Source organism: Vipera berus (assembly GCF_964194415.1).
Source record: "Vipera berus genome assembly, chromosome: 3".
Classification (NCBI taxonomy): Eukaryota; Metazoa; Chordata; class Lepidosauria; order Squamata; family Viperidae; genus Vipera; species Vipera berus.
Window position 1 is genome coordinate 183,661,971 of NC_138204.1, and position 12,824 is coordinate 183,674,794.

The window sequence follows — 12,824 nt, forward strand, 5'->3', positions numbered from 1 at the left end:
TTACAAAAGTTTGAAATAATGGCAACAAATTATGCATATACACTATAATTTTGAAAACCCAAGTTTTCACAGCCCTTGGAATATTGTCTCGCATCCCTGGTTGGGAACTCCTGTGGTATGCAGTTAGTACAGCATTTCGTTTCCTCTGATACAGAACACTCAAAGTGTTCAAATTCCGGCAGACAAAAGTATATCTTCAGAGATCCATTTACCACCACCCAAACTTAGTCTCCTGTCATGTTCCTAAAGGCTTTCAACAATCATGAAGAACAGGGGTCTAAGCTTCACGTTAGCAGAGAACTTTGCCCATTTCTTCAGAACTGACAGATTCAAACTCATCCATGATAATTGCAAGAGGTGGCCCCCATCATCTTGCTAATCCAGCTCAACTGATGTCCAACTCTGAGCCATTTTACTGTCTAGATGTTCTGCAAATTCTTCACATAGCCCAACAAATATCTTCTGGTCTATTTCTATATAGCAGTGAAAATAAAACTAACAAGGAAGGGTCTTCAAGCGCTATTATACATCTTTTTCCTGGAAAAAAAGATTATACAGTGTGTTAAATAGCAAACCCAGAAAAATTAAAAAGTAGCATTTTGCAGATTAAATTTTTTTTACGCAATATTGCTCTTACAACATTAGAGGTAATCTTAAACTTTCATTGAGGATTGGTTTCCTGGACCAATCCAGGAAAGGGGAGGACCTTTTAAAATAACCATCTCTGCACTGATGGCAAGTAGCAATTCATAGGCCACAATATGAGAGTGGCTGTTCTTCTGGAGACTGTAGATCAGGCATGTCAAACTGCTGGCCCAAGGGCCAGATGCGTCATGCTGAAACCACGCCCACCCCATTGCCGGCAATGGGGAAAAAGTCCTAATACGTCGTGTGATGTCAATTGATGTCACAAGTTTGACATACCTGCTGTAGATCCTTGCCTGTGAGTTGATATAACTGGAAATTTTGTCATGAAACTTTGTCTCAAGATGTTCAGGGCTTTGTATACTAATTAATTCCTATATATCAAATTGGATTTGGTGAGAGACTTATCAGCCAAACATATTTTTAGATGAATAAATTACATGTAAACTATGGTATACTTGTTAGCATCCCAGTCACTATACTGTGTACCAACTGTAACTTCTGCACCTGTCTCAACTAAGCCTTAACCCTGAAATAATTATAGTAATCCAATCTTGAAGTTCCCAATAGATACATGAATCATCATAGTCTAGCTATCCCATTCAGAATGGTGCATATACCAATAGAAGTAGACATCAGGTGCTCAAACACAGGTGTCACCTGGACTCATTTGACAGTTACTGTCTAGGAGCAATGCAACTCCATCCACAGCAAGTAAGTCTCCTAGTTTATGTATCTTGATATCAGTTTTTATGCCTTATCAAATTCATTTTAGATTAGTGGTCTCTATCCAGTCCACCACATATTAGAGAAAAATATAGTTGTGTGGTATATCTTTCAGGAATTCTCTAGCAACCTCACTTGGCAATTACTTTTTATAGATAAGAAATTCCATTAGAGACAATGTATTTTCTTTGTCTGTCTCACATTACAATTGTTAGGGACTGACTCATAGTCTTCCAATGCTATTCTTTGGAACTAGCTCTATCTGAGCGGAACCACTGCATAAGAGTGCTAATTCAAAATCTCTGGAGCCAAACCAGGAGAATACTGGGGTGAAAGTTTTAGAGATGACCTTAAAGAAAGTATGCAGAGAAAGGTGCAACAATTGCCTATATCAATGCACATGTAGTAGTTCCAGTTATGCTTGTGGAATTGGTTCTCTGATATGGTCTATCTCAAAGGACTGACAATGATGATATTAAAAATTGCTGTTAGATTAAACAAGAGCAACAGACTAAACTATTTCTGCCCCTTTCTTCTCACACATTAGCACAACCAAACAACCCGATTAGTACATTTTGCATATGCCTTCTAAAAGAAACTCAGCTTGGTGGTTCATGGGATATATGCAAGTTATATCTAGCAGTAGTGCTAAAGATGAATAAAATTAACATTTTTACAAGTGAAGTATTTAAATGAAAGAATAAAGCAACAGATCCCTGATAGTAGAGGGCTTGCCAACACTTTCGGCTAATTTGATAGTTATGGATCTTGTGGATCTCATCAAAGGATTCCATTTGCAAACTTGTTGCCATCCATTCACAAACCTGTTGCAGCCCAATGGAAAACAACAAGTCACATATTGAGGATTTTTCAGCACCACACAGGGATCTCTAATCCTTTTGAAAACCATTTCCAGAAAACAAAGGAACCACAAAGCTTATTGATTTATCTAACTAATATGAATACTATCAGCATCTGCACTGATTTCTAAAGGCAAACCATAAATTAAGTAAGGTTCATTGTTATTTAAAAAAACAAGGTAATATAAAGTCTATTGACACAATCCTTTTATCAAAATATTTTACATAAAACATTAAGACTAAGGACTAAATTAATCTTTGTTATTAATACTTGCATGTCTGTTTAAAAAAGAAATGAAGCAAAACAGCTAGTACACCAAAAAGATGAATGAATTTCAAAAAGTTATTCAACCTTGTAGCAATTACTATTAGCTCAGTCACTCTGATATTCTTTATCCATTGCTTAAAACATGAGCAATTAAGACAAGAGGTATACTGATGTGGGAGTAATAACTTTCAGAAATAAAGAAAAGAGCAGGTAATATTCAAAAGAAAATAACAGACAAAGTGTGCATGTTTCACATCACAATTTACCACAGAGCACATCCATGCATATGGATTTGAAAAAGACATGTAAAAATGATTAGCTTTTACCAGGGCTACCCAGTATTATTAGAAAAACTCCTACACATTAATCTATTTTCATTCATGCATGCTAACACAAGTCTTATTCCAGTTTTTAAATATACAGTTCTAGTTTCTAGGAATTACTGTATGCCACAATTTCTTCAATTACTTCATCTGAAAATTTCTTTACTGCTATTCTTCTTACTCTGTTTTAATCAGGGTACATTAAGAAAAAAAACCCCAGCCTTTAGTAAGGCATTACTAAATAGAAAATTGTAACACTGCCTAAATTTTCTGATTTGAAAACAACTTAAGTTAAGCCTGGTTAGTATTCAGATGGAAAACCTCCAGGGAACATATTGGTAAATAAATAATGATGATGGGAAAGACAGGCAGCAAGAGGAAGATGAGGAATTATTCTACTACTAATTGAGTACTGCTATCAAGATAATCCCCAGAGCAAGCCTGACTTAAAGGAGACTTTGTCTTAATACAGCATTTGCAAGTTAACATGCAGAGGCAGACAAATCTTCCTAACCAGAAAATTCCCAAGTCTTTATACAGCAAAGCAAAAGGCCTTTAGTTTTTCATACTGACAAGAACATCTTTAACTTCCACCTAGGCATTTCATTTTGTTCTTTGATAAATTCAGGTAAAAGTTAATGTTGAAAAACATTCATCATAATGAATTATCATAATGGCCAGTTAATTTGTATTTTTTCTTATACAACTTCCATAATATGAACTTAAATTGAAATAGACCTGCTGCTTTAAATGCTTTACAAGCAATTTGCAAGCAATTTCTATTAAGTTTTACATAATATCCCTCCGGTTTAAGCTTAATTTGTGCATATGCACATCTGTGCCTCCCAAAAGATTCTAGATGCTCAGTATACTTCAGATCAACAAACGTGCATTGTATGTTTGTGCACGTGCCCTCCATCTCTGCCCTTTTGGCCACGTAGCTCTGGGGGTTCTTGGAATGCCCTGGGAAGCTGCAGTGACCCTAGCCCAGTCCCACCTGGAGTCACCCTTCCAATCCTGCATGCTGAGACTCCTGCCACTTTGTGCTTTTTTGTCATAGCTGACCATCTTCTTCTTGCTCCTGCTGTTGATGAGGTGTATCCAGCCTGGCCTGGATCCTGGGCTGGGCTTTGTGAAAAAATTAATTCAAAAGGAGTCCCAGAGCCATGGTATGCTAACATTTACCAAACGTCCTTGGTCATGCTGGGCTTTGCTCTGTGGCAAAATAAACAAATGTCACATTCTTCTCCTTCTCCTCTTTTGTAGAGTGCAAAACCTCGCCTCACCTATGATCTCTTTGCAAAGGGGCTTTTTGACATGCAGCAGCTCTGGAGTGGTTTTTTACTTTTTTTTCCCCCCGGCAGCATTAAACCCAGCTCCAAATGTGGCCCAGCAGCTAGTCTGGGCATGCCTCATCAGCACTGAAAGAAAGAAAATGGTGGAGAAGGTCAGCTGGGGTGGTGGAGCACAAAGTGGCAAGAAGTCAAAAGGGCTTAGAGAGGGGAGATAGGTAAGTAATGAGGAGTTGAAACGCACCTGCAGGTGTAAGTGTAGGTGGACTGCCAAGCACCCAAAATTTGATCACATGACTGTGGGGTGCTGCAACGGCTGTAACTTCAGGCATAGGTTGTAAGTCCCATTGTTAAGTACTGTTGTGACTGAATGGTTGCTAAATCATTATGGTTGTAAGCTGAGGACTATCTGTATGAAAAAGGCAGCCTCCATGCCAAAATATTTTGGATAATTTCATCCTTGCTTTCCATGTACAATATTGCTAACAGGGTGTAACTGTCTCTTCTTGGCCCAAGCAAGCACTTGAGAAATGGGTGAGAGGGTAAGCAATATAGCAAAATGGTAAAAGATACAATGCTCGGTCTTGCTTTCTAACCCTAACGGTACCAAAGAGTAAATTACTAGAACTGTGTTCCTATGCCTGGTTTATCCTTCTGCTAATGGCAAACTCCTACACATGGGGACATTTTTCAGATCTTTGTGTGTCACATCTTTGTAGAGAAAGTGACTAACAGATGGAATAAGAATGTGCTGTTTCTGTCATCACAGTTATGAATCTAACTATACTTTTTTTATAAAAAGAACCTCTCCAATGTTCACTTTTTAAAATAGAGCTGGCATTCAAAACTACTGAAATTCTTTTCAATATGTTGAATTATTTGGTACATATCATTAACAGAGGAAAAATTGGAAGGTAACAATAGTCATATTGTAGAACACTATTTTTTAAGAGTTAGGATCGAATAATGTAATACAGTACAATTGGGTCTAAAGTTAATCCCTTTAAAATACCTAAGTCAAGGGGACTTCCGGTGGCGGCGCGGCGCCGGAGACAGCCGTTTCGGGCTGCCCGCTGCTCAGCTGTGTTGTTTTCACCCAAAACAGCGCCTATCAGCTGTTCAGGTGAATTTGAAGCCCCCTCCTCGGGAGAAGAGGAGGGGGAGAGGCCCCAGGTAGGGGTTGAGTTCTCCGGGGCCGCCTGAGCTTAAAGCTTGGGCGGCTGAAGGATTGAACTCCCCCGTAGCCTGAGTTGCTCCCAGCTGTTCAGCGTCTCTGCTCTGGGATTCTTGGAGCAGAGCCAGGCGTTTGCGACCACCCCTGCCAGAAGGAAAGACCCTGGAATAAAAGGAGCAGGCAGAGCGGTACAGGAGGAAGAGGTGAAGAGGACTTTTATTTTTACTCTCTAGCTTAATGGACTTTTTAAACTTAAAGTGAAAGTGCGTAATAAGTAAAAGTAAAAAAGATGGCGGCCAAACCTCCCTCAAAAACTCTTCGGAGTGCTGGAACTTCCCCGGTGCAACAGACATCGTTGCAAGCCTTGCTTCCTCCTGCTGCATTGACATCGAAGGATTTACAAGATGCTCTTGAAAAACATGCCCAGGTAATTTTAGAAACACTGGGTGATAAATTGGCAAAGGTGGAGGAGAAATTGGAGAAAATGGAGGAGAGGATAGAAGAGAGGATGGAAGAGAAATTCAGTGCGATGAGGGTAGACATTTTGTCTACAGTGGAAAGTGTGGCTGAATGTGTGCAAGGTTTGGAAGAAAAAGTGGAAGATTTGACTCAAAAAATGCTATATTAGAAGTAAAGGTATTGGAGAATGAAGAGTTAAGAGATAAAATGGACAGAGAATTAAGTCTTGTTCAGTTTCATCAGATGCAGTATGCTGTTAGAATCAGAGGCTTAAAAGAAAATATTAAGGAAGACCTAAAGCAGCTGATTTCTGAAGCTCTGGAAGCAGTATTGGGTCAGCCAGCATCTGAAATAAAGGGATGCATGGATAAAGTTTTTCGTGTAAATTCATGGATTGCTAGACAGAGAAAGCTACCTAGAGATGTGGTGGTTTATTTTGCAAAGAGAGAAACTAGAGATGAAATTATTCAAGCCGCCTATGATACTAAAGTAATGGTTGCTGACCAAGAAGTTTTGGTTTTAAAGGAAATTCCTCCAAAGATTTTAAGGAGAAGAAAGGACTTTGCATTTCTTGTGCAGGAACTTAAGCAACGTGATATAAGGTTCAGATGGGAGATCCCAGTTGGATTGGTGGCGATGCATGAAGGTAAAAGATACCGTCTGGTTACTGTGACACAGGCGCGTGATTTCTACAATAATGTTTTAAAAGCAACCCCACTATCACTTCTGGAAGCGGCAAAGGGATCTGGAGAAGAAGATGGACAGACAGAGGAGAATGGTGCTGGAGGGGATCAAACTATAACTTCGTTGGCTGATGTTGGAGAGCTGAGGGTGACACGTGCTGCTTTAAAAAGAGCAAAACAAATAAAAGAACAAGACCAGCAGAAGTTTATGGAAATTTCAAAGCGTACTTATAGCGAGGCAGTGGGAGGAGCGCGGCCCAAAGGTGACAGAGGGGCTATTAAAGATGTGCTCCAACAGCTTCGGGATGACAAGCATGGCGACTAAATTTCTAACCTGGAACGTTAATGGACTAAACTCGCCTCAGAAGAGAAAGAAAGTTTTTCAATATTTAAAACAATTTAAGATTGATGTTATATGCTTGCAAGAAACGCATATTAGGGCTATGGACCAAAAGTTTTTATTGAACTCAAGGTTGGGTACGCAATTTGTCGCCTCTGCAATGAATAAGAAAAACGGAGTGGTTGTCTATGTTAAAAGTGCTTTAACAGCGGACTTAATTGAAGCAGATAAGCATGGAAGATACGTAATAATAGATTTGTTGTTAGAAGGCAAAAAAACGCTTTTAGTTGGACTGTATGCTCCTAATCAACAACAACAACAAGCTGACTTTTTTAGCTTACTTCATACAAAGCTTACTCAGTTGGATTACAAATCGTTTATTTTTATGGGGGACTGGAATGGTGTTTTGGACGTACAGATGGATAAGGCTGGTTTTTTTAAGCGTGTTCCGTGTCATGCCAGACTGCCTAAATCTTTTTTTTAAATGAAGGATGATTTGGAATTGCGAGACATTTGGCGTGACACCCCCCCGCATGAAAAGGATTATACTTTTTTTTCTGATAGACATCAATCTTTTTCCAGGATTGACTTCATTTTGTTGACTAACGATTTTTTTTCTAGGATTAAGAAGGTAAAGATTTGTGCAAGAGCTATTTCTGACCACAGTCCAGTATGGTTAGAGATTAATAAGGACAATAGAGATAGGCGCTCGTGGCGCGTAAATGAGAACTTGTTTAGAAATCAGAAAAATGTGGAAGAGTGTAAACAGCGAATGAAGGATTTTTTTGAAATTAATATGAATAAGGATACTTCTATGGACATGGTTTGGGATGCTAGCAAGGCCTATATGAGAGGGGTGTTGATATATATGAATAATAGACACAGACGTACTTTGGAAGCTAGAAGGAAAGAATTGGAGAATGAAATTAAGGAAAAAGAGAATGCCTTGATTCTGAATCCATTGGATGTGAAGACTAAGGAGGTTATTAAGTTATTAAGAGGACAATTTGATAAACTAATGGCTGACCAGGTGGCTACCAATTTGCGGTTTGCCAGGCATAACACTTTTTGCAATGCTAATAAGCCAGGTAGATGGTTAGCTTATAGACTAAGGAAAAAGCAGAGGGCTTCTAATATAGACAAAATTGAATATAAGGGAAAGGTAGTGTTTCAACAGGATCTTATTAAGGAAGCCTTTGTGGATTTTTATTCTAAATTATATGCTAAGGAGAAGATTAACGAAAAAGACATTGATGTATATTTGGAGAATGCTAGCATTCCGGCTCTTACGCAAGTACAAAAAGAGGAGATTAATCAACTGATTACAGAAGAAGAAATACTTACAGCAATTAAGGAGTTGAAGGTGGATAAAGCGCCAGGTACAGATGGTCTGACTGCGGCCTACTACAAAAATTTACAATTAGAGATGATAAAACCGTTAAAGGAATTGTTCCAGATAATCCAGAGAGGGGGAAAGGTGCCTCCGTCTTGGAGAACTGCTTTTATTTCTTTGATTCCGAAGGAAGACCAAGATGTTACTCAAGTAAAAAACTACAGACCGATATCACTATTAAATACAGATTATAAGATATTTGCTAAGGTGTTGGCTAATAGATTGATGAGGGTTCTGCAACAGGTGATTCATGGGGATCAAACTGGGTTTATTAGTGGTAGGCAAATGAAAAATAACGTGAGGCATATAGTTGATGTGTTGGAATTTTTGGAAAGGAACAACCAGATCCCTGCGGCGCTAATTTTTTTAGATGCTGAAAAAGCCTTTGATCAATTGAATTGGCAATTTTTGATGAAAGTTTTAGATAAAATGAATTTTGGGGATAAATTTTCGCAACCAATTAGGGCATTATATCAAAAACAAACAGCCCGAATAATAGTTAATAATAGCTTGTCAGAAGCATGTAATATCGAGAAGGGTACAAGGCAAGGGTGCCCGTTATCGCCTTTGTTATTTGTGTTAACATTGGAGATATTACTGGTAAAAATACGGAACTCGGAAAGAATTAAGGGTATACAAATTAGAGATCAGGATTATAGATTGAGAGCGTTCGCAGACGATCTGGTTGTTACAGTGACCCAGCCGAAGAGTTCTGTTGTGGACCTGATGGAGATAATAATGCAATATGGGAAGGTTTCTGGATTTAAAGTTAATGTACAAAAAACTAAAATTCTGGCTAAAAATATGACAGCATCGCAAAAGGCCCTTTTAGAAGGGTTAACTGGATTTGAGATTGTTAAAAGGGTCAAATATTTGGGGGTGCTTTTGTCGCCCTCTAATACAAAACTATATAAAAATAACTATGAAAAATTATGGGGAAAAATCCAAAAAGAAATGGAGAGTTGGGAAAAACTGCAATTGTCGTTGTTGGGGCGAATCGCAGCAGTGAAAATGAATGTCCTGCCTAAATTTTTATTTTTATTTCAAATGATACCGGTTCTTAAGAAAGATTCTAATTTGGAGGAATGGCAGAGAGGTATCAACAAATTTGTCTGGGCAGGGAAAAGGCCACGAGTTAAACTTAAGATTATGCAGGATACTCGTGAAAGAGGTGGTCTTAAAATGCCTAATCTTAAATTATATTATGAAGCTGCTGCGTTAGCAGGTATAAGTGATTGGATTAATTTGACACAAGAGAGATTATTAAATCTTGAGGGCCATGATTTGCTGTTTGGCTGGCATGCATATTTGTTGTATGATAAGAAGGTAGATAATGTGTTTAGAGTGCATATTTTAAGACAGGCATTGCTGAGAGTTTGGAAGAAGTATAGACATAAGTTAGACTGTAAGATACCATTGTGGGCAATTCCAGAACACGCAATAGAAAATATAAATGTTGGTTTTAAACATGATGTGACTACGTATAAAGAGATTTTAAGCTTGGAAAGAAACGTCTGGTGTTTGAAACCATATAGCCTCTTGCGAGATGAAGAGATTGTTCAAACTTGGTTTCAATATATTCAGCTACGGGCCAGGTGGAAAGAAGACCAGAAAATTGGCTTTACAATGACTGATGAAAATCTGATAAAGCAAATTAGAAATCAGGGACCAGCACATATTAAACGGATATATCTTGCATTGATAGAGATTGACTCAGAAACAGAACTTGTTAAGGACTGTATGGTAAAATGGGCCCAGAACATCCAAGAAGTTATTACAATGGATACGTGGGAAAAGATTTGGGTGAGGAACGTAAAATTTACACAAGCTCAAAATTTAAGAGAGAACTTTTATAAAATGTTTTATAGATGGCATCTAGATCCTAAAAAGCTTGCAAGTATGTATCCGAATTATCAGCCAAAATGTTGGAGGTGTGGTGATGAAGATGCAACATATTTTCACGTATGGTGGACTTGCAAAAAGGTTAAGGCCTTCTGGATTAAAATTTGGTGGAATATGCAGAAGATTTTCAAGCAAAGGATAAAGTTTTGTCCGCAACTTTTCTTGTTGGGAATAATTACAGATGCTACGGTTGTGGACATTAAGCTGATGTTGAATTTAATTACGGCAGCAAGACTCTTAATAGGTCAGTATTGGAAGAAAGAGGAACTGCCGACCATAGAAGAATGGACTTTAAAGGTTTCTGACCTGGCAGAGATGGCAAAGATTTCGGCTTATTTGAAAGATCACTCGCAAGAACGTTATATTATGGAATGGAGAAAATGGATTGAGTATATCCAGAACAAATATAGGACTAAAAAGTTTCATGTAGCATTTGAATAAGTCTTCCTTTTCTTTTTCTTTTTTTTCCCTTGTTTTCTCTATATATAATTAATATTAATAGTGTTTGTATTATCCTATATGAGCCAGAGAGTGATAGATTTTAGAGTTTATGGTTGTTAGCATATGAATGTTTATGATTGTTTTTTTTTGTTTTTATACCTTGTACTTAGCTCTGGGAAGTCGGGGGGGGGGGGAGGGGGAGAGGGGTAGGGAGGGAGGGAGAGGGGAGGGGGAGGGGGGACTGTTAAAGAGAAAATGTATGTTAAAACTTTTCAATAAAAAAAAATACCTAAGTCAAGGAGGTAATAAACTGTTTAGAATAAGCTACATATGCCCTACTCCACTCCCAAGTCTAAAGTTGCCACTAAAAGAATGTAAAATGTGGTGATCAAGATAAAAGAACAGATAGATGGACAATCTTGTTAAATGTATTTAATGTAATGCAATTATAATAAAATTAAATTTAAATTTAGTTCTTACCCTGATCCATACCTATCCTTTCTCCTAATTAGTTTTCAGTGTCCTCCATTTATATCACAGAAAGCAGTATGACTTGTATTTATTTATGATTATTTATTTCTAAAAAAATTGCACAACAGACTAAAATGTAATGGAAAAATTAGGTCAATACTCCAGTCAACAAAAAAATGTTCATACTAATTTGGTTTGTGGTTGATTAGTAACTATAGATAAATAAATAACTAATCAGGAATCAGCAGTCCAAAAATAACCAACCAGAAGTTGGCACAAATGAAGGACCAATTTAAGAAAAAATGCCCTAAAAATCCACAATCAGGATCAGCTCTCAACAACCTGCACCAATCAGAAATCAGCTCAATAAAAAATCAGATCACAGGGCTAGAAAGACAGGAGTCAATCAGTCCCTACTCAGTAACCTGCAGTCTGCCTAGTACAGACATGTCAAACTCGTGACATCGCGTGATGTCGCGAGATATATCGGGACTATTTTGCCATTGCGGGCAATGGGGTGGGTGCAGCTTCCAGATGACGTGTCCGGCCCGCGGGCTGGCAGTTTGACACCCCTGGCATAGTAGGTTATTTTGCCTTTGAAGATGCTAGCCAGAGCTACTGGTGAAGAGTTTAGACCATGGTGACTAGAAGCTCAAAACTGACTAATAGAAAACCTACAGAGCATGATATAGTGCTGTTGAATTATCTCATACAAATCAGAATTCATGTTTTCTTCAATTCTGGCAAGTCACCTAGATTCTGAGACAGCAAAGCATTCCCACTACCGCTTCTATGTTTGATTTTTGAAATAATATTTGGAGGATCATTCAGAATCTTTGATAAACTTAAGAAAAAGTATAAATGCTGTTCTTAAGATATATACTTTTCAGATAGCTTGTATTTTAATCTTGATGAAATAGATCAACTTTATATTCTTTCCCATTGCTTCTGTCTTAATATTTATTTTATCAAGTTGGTGTCATAGGATTGAACTTCCATTCAAATGATATTTTTTCCATCACAAAGGTTTCTTCAAGCTTTAGAAACTTTTTGTTAATCCAATAGTCAGTTCTTATACAGGTTAGTTTCTCTTGATTTGTCATTTGAACCAACAGAAGATAATATTTGCAGCATGGGGTGGAGGAAGCTGACTACCTAGACCCGTACCAATCGGGTTTCAGGCCCGGGTACAGCACGGAGACGGCATTGGTCGCACTGGTGAATGATCTCTGGCGGGCTCGGGACAGGGGTTGTTCCTCTGTCCTAGTCCTTTTAGACCTCTCAGCGGCTTTTGATACCATCGACCATGGTATCCTGCTGCAACGTCTCAGGGGGTTAGGAGTGGGAGGCACAGTTCTCCAGTGGTTCTCCTCTTACCTCCTGGGACGTTCGCAGTCGGTGTTAGCAGGGGGGCAGAGATCGACCCTGAAACCTCTCATTTGTGGAGTTCCTCAGGGATCGGTTCTCTCGCCTCTCCTGTTCAACATCTATATGAAGCCGCTGGGTGAGATCATTCGTGGTTTTGGAGTTGGGTATCACCAATATGCTGATGATACCCAGCTTTTTATTTCGACCCCAAACCACCCCAGTGATGCCCTCGACGTGATGTCCCGTTGCCTGGAGGCGGTCCGGGTCTGGATGGGGAGGAACAGGCTTCGACTCAACCCTGACAAGACTGAGTGGCTGTTCGTGCCGGCATCCCGGGAAATTCCGATTATTCCATCATTGGCCATGGGGGGTGAGCTATTACCCCCCGTAGATAGGGCCCGCAATTTGGGGGTCCTTCTAGACTCACAGCTCTCTTTGGAAGAGCATATTGGAGCTGTGACTAGGGGGGGCCTTTGCCC

The 12,824-nt window shown here is 38.9% G+C and overlaps 1 protein-coding gene across 4 annotated transcripts in view; it reads right to left on the reverse strand.

Moving 5' to 3' along the window:
- The window catches only part of JPH1 (junctophilin 1), a 66,779-nt gene that overhangs the window by 21,190 nt on the left and 32,765 nt on the right, over positions 1-12,824 (reverse strand). The window lies entirely within an intron of this gene.